This window comes from Apium graveolens, chromosome 11, assembly GCF_009905375.1.
Source record: "Apium graveolens cultivar Ventura chromosome 11, ASM990537v1, whole genome shotgun sequence".
Lineage (NCBI taxonomy): Eukaryota > Viridiplantae > Streptophyta > Magnoliopsida > Apiales > Apiaceae > Apium > Apium graveolens.
The window spans coordinates 138021145-138031605 of NC_133657.1; the positions used below are offsets into that span (position 1 = coordinate 138021145).

General features: G+C 34.5%; 1 pseudogene; it reads left to right on the forward strand.

The window, feature by feature from the left end:
- The first annotated feature begins 845 nt into the window (after positions 1-845).
- On the forward strand, positions 846-5807 carry LOC141695926 (glyceraldehyde-3-phosphate dehydrogenase, cytosolic-like; annotated as a pseudogene).
- Positions 5808-10461: the final 4654 nt, after the last annotated feature.

A 10461-nucleotide genomic window follows, 5' to 3' on the forward strand; every position in this document is an offset into this window, starting at 1 on the left:
TTAAGTTTTCAGATATGCTGCCAAATGCTTGGTTTTATAAGCTTAAGCACACGAGTGCTAGTAAAACCAGAAAGCTGCAGAACTTGACACGTAAATCCCTGAACAAGAAAGTGTAATCCAAAATGAAGTCATCTCCTTTTGCATCATCATTCACTGCCACAGCGGCCCAACAAACATGTCAGTCCTGGAAGTCTTACCACTTCAATCGAGACTTCAAGTCGACCTCCCATTTGTCAGAGCCACCAAGAAAATCATTCAATAGAAGATGCTGCACAAAGAAAATTGTAGCTTCTCAGAAGCTAATCACTAACTCTTCTGATTCTAGGGAGTACTCAAGTTGTCTTGTCATCCATGGATCCGTTTACACTAAGGCCATGTTTGTTTAATGGTATTAAGTGGGGGATAAGATTATAATCCTTTAAATTTTTCAATCTCATGTTTGTTTTGTAAAAAATTAGTGAAGAGTTATCCAAGGATTATAATCCCTTAAATTATCCTATCCCATATTTGTTTTGTTGGAGTAGAGGATAGGATTATAATCCCATCTAATGCTTGGTGGGAGGAGGTATTGTTTTATCCCCTCATACAAGTCATTTTTTATAAGATTATAATCCCCCTCATTGTTATCCCATATGAAACAAACATAGGATTGGAAAATTTAAAGGACTATATTCCAATCCCATGTACTATCCCACAAAACAAACACAGGATAAAGTTTTAAAGGATTAAATTCCAATCCTACACTTAATCCTTTCAAACAAACTTAGGATAGGATTATTTAATCCATAGGAGTTATTTTGATGGGATTATTTATCCCCGGATTATTATCCCAGGATTATAATTCCATGAAACAAATATGGCCTAAGTGTAATCATGCATTTGAACTGGCCCAGAATTATTCTACTGGTAGCTCCTCTTGTGATGATCCTGTTTTCTATGATCTAGATTCTGAATTTAGACGAGTAAAAGTTGACTCTCCATCCAACCATTATGACTACAAGCTTGATTTGGTGTCACAACTTGAGCTCAAACCAATCATAACCAAGCTTGACAAAGTTGATCATGGAATTAAACAAGCAGTCAAGTTTCAAGGAAGCTCAAGGAAATTTGAAGAGACAAGTTCATGTAGCTTAAATAAATATAGTATCGGTGAAGAGAAAAAATGCCCGGTTATGAAATTAAGAGTGAAATCAATAGGAGGGAAGCTAAGAGCTAGGGGTTCATTTGTTTACAGAAGAATGATTCCTCCTGAACTAGACGAATTAATATTTTACTATTCTGATTATTTGGTTAGATTTTCATATAGCTGGACGATACTTATTTATCTGAACAATCACTGGACTGGTCACTGAAAAATATTTAGACGAACCATTCCAACGCTTCTTTTACCGATAATAATGACTCATCTCTCTTATGTTTAGCAGTTAGCACCCTCACAAAAAAAGTAATATTATAGTGCAATCAAATTTCATTGTAGCCTCATTGTGTGGTTATTACTTTACTAATTTAACATTTATTATACTTAAAAATCATTTCTCACTTAAAATTTTATTAAAAAAATATCTTATCTCGTTCTACTCTTCTTTTTTGATAAATGTTCAAATAACATTTTAATTCTTTTCAGTAGCACTAAAAATAGTTATATCAATATAGAGATAATTATTTTTTTTAAAAAGGTATACCATAGAGTATGAAATAAATAAAGAAAATGTAATAAATTTATAAATTTATCATTCAGAAAAATTTAACATTAATTTAACAAATAACATCACTTGTTCAGCATTCAGATTAATCATTCGTTCAGAATTTTAACAATTCAGAAATTTTTGTTCAGATTTATCAAATGAGGATCACCAAGAATAGCATCAAAGAGGCTTGCTCAAGCTCAAGGCCGGGAAAGTTTATCATCACATTCCATGGCTATTGTAAAGAAATCTATAGATCCTGATAGAGAGTTCAAAGAGTCAATGATGGAAATGATCATGGAGCACAACATGAGTACAAAAGAAGAGTTTCAACAACTTCTTGCTTGCTACCTTTCACTCAATTCTGGTACTTACTGTGAAATAATTGTCAAGGTTTTTGAACAAATTTTGTTTGAGATTACTGGAAATCAAGTCTTGGTACCTAAATAATTAATGTTTTTGTATTATGTACATTTTCGTTTTTTTATCATGACGGGGTCTGGGAGAATCCTCACTTAGCTGCGATAGTATTGGCCCCAGATAGCCAAAAAACAAGGTATTTTGATTATAGTAATGTAGTCTGATACATGTTTGTTTTCATTTCAATGAAAGAATATCAACTGTAACTAGCATGGAATAAAATAGAGCATGAAGAGAGAAATTCAGGAATAGAAGAAGGAATACCATTCTCTCCTTTAACTGTAGTTGTCTGCTATAATAAGCGGGACATATTTATGATAATACTGTCGGAATTAATGTATTTTAGCTGTTGCCCACATATGTAATTATGATAATGCCCACGACCACGAGCAGATCTATGAAATTTGTTTACAAAATGTAAAGGCTCCAAATCACAGTTAAGCGAAACATAATACTGGAAAATGTTCACCAAAAAAAATAATTTCGCGCCCACCTTTTCTTTCCCCCTTTAGTCAAATTTTCATTCAGTTTTAATTCTAAATTCCCCCAATCCCAAAATTCTCCCCCCTTAACCAAATTTTGGTTCCCCCCAAATCAATCTTCAGACACAAAATCAAAATAAAAAACTAAAAACTAAAAAATCAAAACCAAAAACTAAAAAACAGAACACTGTTCTCTCTCTCTCGAACCCCTCTCTCTCTCTGGAACCTCTCTCTCTCGAACCTCTCTCCCCTCACAATCTCTCTGAACTCCGACCATCATCTCACCATCACAATCTCTCGAACCTCTCTCTCTCTCTCGAACCTGTCTCTAGAACCTCTCTCTCTCTCTCTCTCTCTCTCTCTCTCTCTCTCTCTCTCTCTTTCTCTCTCTCTCTCTCGAAACCTCTATCCGCTCTCAATCTCTCCGTTAAGCCTCTTTCAGTTAACCTCTCTACTTCGGTAAGTGTTGTATCTACTTGAATCGAACTGGTCTATTCTGCATGAAGACCAGTTTTAATAGTTGAGGATTTTTTAATTCAAAACCCTAATTTTTTAAATTGGGGTTTTTTCTAATTCTAAACCCTTATTTTTATTATTAATTTAGTGTCTAAACTTGTTGCTAATACTTTTATTCTTGTTGTATACAGGACCTAATCTGAAAAAAAGATTTAAAGCTTTAGGTAATTTGGGTGTTTTTGGTTGTTCATTTGTATTTTTGTTTATTTTTTTATTTTTGTAAATTGTGTAAAGTTAACGATCATTTCATCTCTATTGATTACATGGTTTTTTTTAACTTTAATCCTCATTTTTTTGCTTTAGTTGTGATTTGTGATTTGATTTAGTGTTGTTTATCTAATTTTGCTCATTATAAATGCTAATCTTTTATTTTATTACGGATATGATTACGTTTTAAATATTTTGATTTGGTGTTTGATGCTTGTTATAGATTTATCTCCTTTATTTTATAGACAAGTTATCGAAATTAAGTTGTTTGTCGTGCTCTGCCCGGGTACGAGAGGCTCATGACAGTGTTACTATATAGTTATTGTAAGTATCTATATGTCTAGAGTGGATGATTTTCATTTTTACTTGTAAAACTGCATTATGGAACTTTAGTAGAAACTAATAAATTGCCTTGTCACTTGAAATCTTTGAACACAAGTTTACTCTAACTGTTGAAATTGTCTTTAACTTGCAAGTTACTTATAAACGGTTATCGTTTTTATAAGGCTGGATCAGAACTTGAATGCAAGATTGAATGATTATAATATACATTAATTTTAACGATTGTGTTCTGGTCAAATCTCAGTCAATTTGAAATTGGCTGTGTATGCTTACAAGTTGGTGTTAGTTTTGCAAGTTAACAACTAAGATTGATCTTCCTTATTTGCTTTTACGAAAGTGAAACTGATTATTGTTTGTTATTTATTATTTGTCGTAGACATATATGTTCAAGTATGAAAGTGTCCATGGTTCCTGGAAGCATCATGAACTCAAAGTTAAGGATGAGAAGACCCTTTTATTTGGTGAGAAACCTGTTGTTGTCTTCGGTTCAAGGTATGGGTTGCAGTAAGCTCATTAAATGTAGTGTAGTATTTGTCTGTTTTCCATTAATAGGTATATTGATTGACTTCTATCTTGTTTCTCAAGGAGGTGCAAAGAAGGTCATAATATCTGCCCCTAGCAAAGATGCTCCTATGTTTGTTGTTGATGTCAATGAGAAGGAATACAAATCTGACCTCTATATTATTTCCAATGCTAGTTGCACCACAAATTGCCTTGCTCCCCTTGCTAGGGTAAATAATTTTCTTAGCTTGATTGGTTTTTCTCATAAAATTTGGAGGAATTAAAGATATCATTCCATTTTTCTCTTAAATGTGCAGGTGATCAATGATAGGTTTGGCATTGTGAGGGGCTAATGACAAATGTCCATTCAATCACAGGTGAGTATCCATCTTTTTTTATTAGTCCTCATCAGATTCATAGAACATAGAGTGATACTGTTTTAAATATGTCCTTTGTGTTTCAGTCACACAAAAAAACTGTTGATGGACCTTCTGCCAAGGACTGGAGAGGTGGGAGAGCTGCTTCATTTAACATCATTCCTAGCAGCACTGGAGCTGCCAAGGTACCTGCAAACTGTTCAAACATGTTTAATGGGTCGATAATAATAGTCCATTTGGGAGTTTATTATGTTTCTGAATAGCTTGTGATTGAACATTTCTATGGGCACCTTCTGTTGTGGTTTGTTGATAATATTTTTTTCTGAAATGCGTACTCGTACTATGGTTTAATGTTTTCTTAGGCTGTTGGGAAAGTGCTACCTTCATTGAATGGGAAGTTGACTGGCATGTCATTCCGAGTTCCTACTGTGGATGTCTCAGTTGTTGATCTCACTGTTAGGCTGGAAAAGAAGGCCACTTACGAACAAATTAAAGCTGTTATCAAGTAAGAATCATTATTTTATTGCTTATGAACTTATCCATGTAAAATTATATGCTCAAGTATTATGAATAATGTCTAAATTTACGTTCTGTATTGCTTCTGTCTTCATTGATTCATTGCTTTATATAATAATTGTTATGCTGTATCAGGGAAGAGTCTGAGGGAAAGCTCAAGGGAATTTTGGAATATACTGAAGATGATGTGGTCTCCACAGACTTTGTGGGTGATAGCAGGTGAGCTTGCAGGTTGTCTTTTCTTTCATTTATTTCATTTTTGTGGCTCAGCACTATATATTTGATTTGTCAGACCAAACCTTTTAAGCATGGGCTGTATTGTGAAACCAGGGAAGTTTTTTACTCAATTGCTCTTTGAACTGCCTTACTACAAGTCACCTTTGGAACCATGTAACTTCATAATATGTTAAGCTAGTTTGAATTTAAGCAGGCTCTCAGCAAGTTGTTTGATTCACTATGAAATGAATATAAAATACATCATCCATCTTTATTTGTGGTCGAACTTAAATTTTTCAGGTCAAGCATCTTTGATGCCAAAGCAAGAATTGCTCTAAATGATAACTTTGTCAAGCTTGTTTCATGGTATGACAATGAATGGGGATACAGGTAAACAATCGTTCTCATCTAATTATGATTTGCGATTCAGTTGTTTCTCTTATGAGCAAAGTTGACTGTTAAATTCTTTTACATATGTCTTTTTGGGTGGTTAATGCAGCACCCGTGTGGTTGATTTGATCGTGCACATGGCATCTGTCCAGTAAGTGGGGGATCGTACTTGCTTGCTTGGGATAAAGCGGCTTGCTCATCTTATCCTCTGCAGTTGTTGAGAAATCTAAATAATGGGAACTTACATGGGCCCTTGCTGTCTTGTATAGAGAGGATTTGTGTCTCGTATTTTGAAGAGTGTTCAAAACAGGATAGTGAAAAAACTATCTTACAATTTTCAGTTGGTTTCTGGAGAATGTAATAGTTTAGATTTCAGATCATATGTTTTACTATTTTGGTTGACGTTCTCATACAACAATTACATAATTAGTGATGTAAAACTTTACACAGTTTGGTCTATAAACTTCTTACGCATCACTTTCAACTAAGAAAAGCTGATGTCAAAAAGATAATGTACATCACTTTAAGGTAAAAAACTGATGTCAAAGAACTCCAGGTTCAAGTCTAAATGAAACATAGAAATCACTTTGTCTAAGATAAAACTGATGTCAAGTAACATTATAAACATCACTTTTAACCAAACAAAACTGATGTCAAAAAACATAATATACATCAGTTTCAAACAAACAACTGATGTTAAAGACTAACATGTTCAAGTCTAAATGATATATAGACATCACTTCATTCTAGAAATCACTAATGTCTATACGCTAAATTAGACATCACCTTTTATTAAAGAAACAGATGTTTAATATGTCATTTTACACAACCTCTGTCAAAATTATCGATGTTTTTGTGAAAAAAATATAGCTCAATATATGTTTAATATGTTTTAATAGGTGTAATTTAGTTATTAAATAATTTTGTTATAGCATTTTTTGTAAAAAATCATCACATAGACATCAGTGTTTTTCACTAAAATCGATGTTTTTGTGACAAAAAAACATAGCTCGTGATATGTTTAACATGTTTAATTAGGTGTAATTTAGTTATTAAATAATTTATTTATAGTATTTTATGTAAATAATCAACACATAGACATCTATTTTTTTAACTAAAATCGATGTCTAATCGAGTATAGACATCGGATATTCACCGATGTCTAGAATAGACATCACCGACATCAACATCAGTTGGGAAACAGCATAGACATCGGCCAAAAAATGATGTCTACGGACTTTTTTTTTGTAGTGTAAACCTTATCAGCAAAAATAAAATACAAAAAAAAGAAATATTGTACTGTAGAGGCTGGTCTTGATTCCCCGTTGCTCCCTTGAAAAGGTGTTCTTGGTGGGAAGGAAGAAGCAAGTCTTGGCTGCCTGTTGCTCCCTTGAAAAGGTGTTCTATATTTTGCGATGAAACCATCGGCATTCCCCTAGAACAAGGCGGTTTCCATCCAAATACCGGGGCAGGGAATCAACTGATTGTAACTGTCCTAGGGATGAGGATGCTATGGAAGGACCTCGCTAGTGCCTGAATCTTTCCCTCAACTAACCATGCCATAATCAAAAGACAAAAAAAGGTGCACCCCAGGATAGGGAAAAATGTTACAGTTCCATGCGGCCTTGGCCTTAACTGTACAACAGCATAATAGTTTGTACAAAAATGGCTCTACTCATATCAACATTTGTAGGTAGCAAGTTTGAACATGGTTTAAAAGGAGTCACCATTATATCTCCATCATTTTTTCATAAGCAACTACCATCACCATTCAGAAGATAAACCATGACGATTTAACATTTGTAACTACACTCACATAGAGAAATGTGGGAAGCATCTTTTTTACGGTTAAATGATGACAGTCCAGACCTTCATGTCCCGGAAGTACAACACCTAGAAGTAGGTTCTTTTGCAGCTTCAGGGGAATTTCATACCTTACATTCCAAGACTAGCAACACCTTTAGAACTATCTATGCCTGGAATTTAAATTTCAAGGTTGAACACTAGATGGGAAGGAAGAAGCGGGTCTTTGTTGTCTGTTGATCCCTTGAAAAGGTATATGTTTTGGTAGAAAATTGTAGGTTTTAATTCTAAGAATAATTTAATCGATCAATAATATGACACAAGTATAAAAGACTAAAGACACGAGAATTGTTGACGCGGAAAACCTCCGTTAAGAAGTAAAAACCGCGGGTGGGACTTTCCCCAACCAAAAGTAGAGTTCCACTATGTAATAACTATGAGTACAAGAGTGTATATTTTATGTTTTTTCTAAATGGATCAGTCGTGTTCTTTGTCTAACACTTAACTTGTATTTATAGTACATATCAACAACTAAAAATCCTTATTTTTACTCTATGCTCCACGTTCAAATTCCAACCGCATGTCCTCCTATTTCCTTGGGTTGGACTCCTTCTTCAAATGTGTTTGTTATTTGACCCTTTCTTAATCCTTATCCTTATCCCTGTTATGTTGACCATTTCCCAGCTTGTTCCTGTCTAAACCTTCCTGTCCTCCCTAGCTGTCGTCATGTCCTTACGTCCTAACTGGTCATCGTCAAGCCTTCACATCTCAGAAGGTTGTCGTCAAGTCTTCTAATTGTCGTCATGTCTATAAAATTCCGGTCATAAATATTTCCCCAATTAAAATGATAAAAGTAACCTTATCATTTTAATTCACATGTGGCGTGTAGAATTGAATTTTAATGATGAAACGATAAGACACACCCCTTCTTATACTCTACCTCTAGATTCATGCTCCTCGTAAATCAGTTCATTAACACTTATCTCCCCAAATCTGTATTTAACCCTTCATTCATCCTTTTTTCATCATTCATTAATGCCCAAAAAGAAATCAAAACCATCCACTCTTAAAATTGTCAAAACCATGGATGATACAAGTGAGAGAAGCAAATGGGCTCCTACCAACATACTCGACCCTCGTGATAATGGTAAATCAAACTGGAAAGACGATCGAATTGTTGAAGCTGTGGCTTTGTTCAAGGACAAATTCAATCTGGTGCTTCCTTCTTCCGAAGAGCTTGCCGACTGGTATCGAGATGGATGGATTTGCTTCTACTATTATCCTTTTAGCATTGAACTTTCATTACCGTATTCCAACTTGATTAAAGGTGTGATTACGACTTTGCATGTTTCACCAGGGAAATTAATGTCATCCGCTTGGAGAACCCTAGCCTGTCTTGACGCAATTGAAGCAAAACACAAGTTGGGCACCAATGTGGATGTGGTAAAATACTCTTATTCTCTCAAGAAGTTTAGTAATTGTCGTTTTAGCCTTGTAAATAAGGATAAGAACAACCCTCTGATTCTGAATAATAAGACGGTGAACGACCGTGGTTGGAAAGGTGAATATTTTTATGCGGAGAATTCAACTTTGGGAGACGACGTGGACTACATGTTGGAGAAGTGGAATGTGGATGGTAATTTCTTTATTTGTAAAGTTTTGTTGAATAATGTCTTTCGTATTTAATCCGTAGTTCGTTTTCTATATGTAATATATTTTTTTTAAAATTAAGCACTATCGTGTCACACTTTTCTTATGTTTCCTTCTCGTTCATGCTTTAGGTGTTGAATTAGAGGCTAAAGAAGACGATGCAGTGGCCAAGGAGATTACGGAGAAAATTATGTCCCTTCCTGTATCTGATAGAGTATGGTCGAACTGCCTCAATCGTTCAATCAGGAATGCTTCATCAATTGACACGAGTGAACTTACTGCTTCGATGAAGAAAACTGCTTCTAAAGGAGATGTCGTTCCACCATCTGCTACGACTGCAGCGAAGGGTGCTTGTTAGGTTACACACACACTGTAGAGGGGGTGAATACAGTGTATAGTACACTCAAATCGAACTTTAAGAACTTAAGTAACAGAAAACAAACTTTATTGAAACAATAAACTCTGTTACAGTATGGAACTGTTACCTCTCAGTGATGAACAAATATCACGAGAGCTGCAAGGGTTACAATGAATAATCTTTTCTAATAATGATAACACTTATAGTGTAAACCCTATGTCTGTGTTTATATACTACACAGTTACAAGATAATCGCTAATTGATATGGAATATAATTCTGCTTCCTAAAATATATCAATCAGATATCTTTTCTTCCAAGTATTCCATTCTTCACGGAATTCCTTCTTCATGCATATCTCTTCTTATGTTTATCTCGATCTTCTTTCCTTTAATCAGCTACTGTCCTTATCTGATTGTCCTTCAGCACTTGAGCTCTGATATCTATCTTCTGATGATTATCTCCTGATAATATAAGTACTGATATCCTTAAGTCCTGACTTCCAGTATAAGTACTGATCAACAGTTAAGTACTGATTTATCCTGTTCACGTAAGATTCTGAAAGCTAAACATAAAACATATTAGCCATGACATTATCAAATATATCTAACAATCTCCCCCAACTTGTAAATTAACAAAATATACAAGTTTAACAGATATTTGATGATGTCAAAAACATTAAGTACAAATGCATGAGAAATAGACTAGATAACTACAACTTACAGTCCTTAAAGTTTTTACCAATTTCAACTTCTGATAACAACTTCAATCTGTATAAATATCAGAATTTAAGCAGTTGTAGATCTTCGACTTGGCTTCTTCATTTTCTGATCTCTCTGATGTCAGGAGTTGTTCTGAGATAGTTCTTCAACAAACATTTCTCAACATATCTTAGTTCATCAATCATTCTCCTTTTAACATCTTTAAGCTCTGCAGTATCTTCACCAGTTTGAAAGATTGCAGCTCTGAGATCATTAATCTTTGCTTTTCTCAACTCCTG